This window comes from Arachis ipaensis, chromosome B5 (genome assembly GCF_059453495.1).
Source record: "Arachis ipaensis isolate K30076 ecotype BB chromosome B5, ASM5945349v1, whole genome shotgun sequence".
Taxonomy (NCBI): domain Eukaryota; kingdom Viridiplantae; phylum Streptophyta; class Magnoliopsida; order Fabales; family Fabaceae; genus Arachis; species Arachis ipaensis.
In genome coordinates, this window is record NC_142440.1 from 148,349,740 (window position 1) to 148,353,215 (window position 3,476).

The 3,476-nt window shown below is 25.6% G+C and overlaps 1 pseudogene; it reads left to right on the forward strand.

The window, feature by feature from the left end:
- The first annotated feature begins 503 nt into the window (after nt 1-503).
- On the forward strand, nt 504-1,605 carry LOC148566181 (uncharacterized; annotated as a pseudogene).
- Nucleotides 1,606-3,476: the final 1,871 nt, after the last annotated feature.

Below are 3,476 nucleotides of genomic sequence, written 5' to 3' on the forward strand. Positions count from 1 at the left end.
TAAACATTATTTTTGTCAGTGCTTAAAGAATAAGTACAATTTTAATAATTTACACAAAAATAGTATACAAGTTTTATTCTATGTAGAATATGTTAGTCATCCTTGTCAATCACCACAGCTATTGTCAATTAATAATTCAATCATCACAGTCAGTGTCAATCTCTCTATTGAGTTCTCATTCTCTACACTCACCCTTCTCAACCTAAGTTAAGGGTGTTGAAAAATATATGAAAAATTATTCAGTTTGATTCTTGAATTTATATTTAAGTTTTAATTTAGTATTTCAAATTTTAATTATCTTAATTTAGTCTATAAACTTTTGAATTGATTCTGTAATGAAAATCACAACAAACTAACATTATTAAAATTTTTAACAAAATATCTACAACGGTCAAAAAATAAATTTATAATTCTTGAAATTCTATATTAATTATCTATTTTGTTAGATAGAATAAATACCTATAATTGGAGTACGAAAAAGAGAGTATTTATGTGGAGAGAATATGAGTATACTTAAATGTGATGTGTACTCTTTTTTTATTTGATTTTTTTTCAATTTAATATTAGCTTTATTAATAGAAATATACTATTTAAATGTATTACTAATTGATTTTAAGAGCATGTACTACGAGAATTTAAAATCTAAAACTGTTCACTCATCGTCTTTCCTTTTTTGGAGATTATTTTACCAAAAGATAAAAACGTCCGTAGTGAAAATAATGTGCATTTGCTTTCTGGAGAGGAGGTATGAAAACATGGTTACATTAGTTTTGCCAACTCTGTTTAAAAGTTATGGTCTAAAATGTGTCAATGGCATTATATGTTACTATGCACAACCAGGTCGTGATGTAATAATAGGACTTTGAAATCTCAAGACCGATGAGCGTAAAATTATTCCTCCATGATGAGCCCGACTTTGATAGGCTTGTAAGTGTTCATGGATTTGGTTATGACAATGTGAATGATGATTATAAAGTGATTGAATGTGTATATTAATATATTATATTTATGGTCAAACTTTATTAGAAGAGCTTGTTCTAACAATTTGGCAAATTTATAATATAAAAAGTAATTGTTGGAAGAAACTTGATTTTGAAATGACTAAAAAGAAAAACGTAAGTAAAGCTTTATAACATACTTGAATGGAGTATGCTAGTAGAGTCGCGAGTTTGCCACTAATGAATTCGAAGAACAAGTACTTGTGTCATTTAATCTCAACATTGAAACGTTTCGAACACATCAATTGTTTGGGTACAAGAAAATGATGATAGTCCTACCAGAACTTTGGTAGTACTCAACAAGTCTGTTATTCTAATTTCCTCTTTTACTAAGAATAGTCCCATTGAAATATCCATTTTGGGTGAAGTTGGTGTGAAAGAATCTTGAATGAAGCTTTTCATATTTAGATTTGGACATTTTCTAAAATTTTGTGCATTCAGAATGGGCAATAAATGTGATGTAATATTTTATATCAACCGCGATGAATTGGCTTCCTTTAATGTCATCACATGCAAAATAATTCACAATATTAATATCAAAACAAAGAGATTTAGTACATGAATTTATAAAGAAAGACTCCTTTCTTTTACGAGAAAAAATAATTGATTAATAAATATACAAATTTAAATGTAAGATGTACTTAAATAGAATATAAAAAGAGTATGTAAATTAATTTTAATATTCATGATAGTTGAAATTGATTTGATAAATTAACTTATATTATATTCTAATATTTTAAAATAGTCAATTATATTTTATATTTTAAAAAATAGGATTTTTGGTGTTTAGAAAATAATAAATTATATCACACGAATCAATTTTGAATATCTGAAGTATTAATAAAAACAAATTAGATAATTGCCCATTATTCAAACTTCCACTTGTGTATTCTCAAGTTATTTTTGTACTTTGATGTGGATGCGATAAAGAGGAGTCCATTGAAAATTTGCTAATAACTATGTATGCAAGATGAATATTTAATTTGATTTTATCAAAAAGAACATTTTCTCATTGATCCTATATGATCATGAAGATTGTAAGTCACAGTAACAAAAAGTCATGCACACCATTACGGAAGGAAAATAGAAGAGATGAGTTCAAATGTAATTGGGAGCTTATAATTTTCAAATGTTAAGCGATGCAGACATTTTCTCATGGATTAATATCAAGCTTCACCGCTCACACTCAACTACCTCTGCCACCTTTGATTATGCAAATCTATACTTTAGTTTGTTAGTATTAAAAAACTGAATAAAATCTATATACAAATTGTTTTATTTAGTAATAGAAGTACAAAAGAAAAACTAAAATATTTGTTTCAATCATTTTTTTATTTGAAATAAAGTTACTGTGATATTGTATTTTTTTTTCAACCATGCACTTTCTTTAAAAAATCATTCTTAAGTGTTGTTAAACATAATATGTACTCAATAATACCTATTAAACATACCCTTGTAATTCAATTCTATAGTAGGTAAACTTTTAAAAATAAAATTAATAAAATTAAAAATTTAAATATTCAAATGGTTAATACAGATTCGATTAAAGTTCAATCGAACATAATAAAATGATATATTTATATTTTATTTGTTTTTAATTAGTTTCGACTAAAAAAATCAAACTGCTTGAATAAATTTATTAGTTTTTCTTCTACACTTTTATAGGTTTTACATTTTGCAACAAATTATTTATTCTGAATCTAATAGTTAATTTTTGGTTAATTGAGTTCAACCAATTTATAGAAAAGTGTGATAGTCATCTGATTTTAATGATTGGATAGGCAGTATATGGCTTGCACGTAGGTTTTGGACTTTCTAATAATATTTATTTAGAAAAAGAATGACTTTTATTCTTTTTGTAAACTCACCTGGTTATCTTGGTGAATAGACCAAACAAAGAAATCCCAACAAATAAAAAAAAAGGAATGTATTACTAATTGATAGAGGAAAATTTAGGATTAATATAAAAATATTTTAAATAAATGAGTTTAGTTAATTTGTGTCTAAAAATACATGTTAAAGTTATAAATTAAAAATTATTTTATTAAAAATACAATTATAAATTTTTAATAAATTTATTTTGTATTTATTAAAAAAATAAAATTTAAAAATATGTTAGTTAAATTCTAAATAAAAATTCACAAAATGTTCATTCCTTCCTTAATATAATATTGCATTACATAAAATAATATATTATTTTGCGTATATTAAAAGTAGCAAACATTTCTCTTTCCTTAATACAAGTTTTTAATAGGGTGAGCACGGGTAGAGGGTACCCGATTACCCGTCCGATTCTAAATCAAACCAATTAAATTGGTTCTGAAACCAACGGGTAATCGGATCCAACCCGAACCAAATCAATGGCTTTTGTTAGTGATTGGTTCGGGTATCGGTTTTGGGGGTGCGGAACCTGAACCAATCCGCGAACCCGATCATATATTAATTAAATAAAAAAAATAAAAAAATACATATGATTTT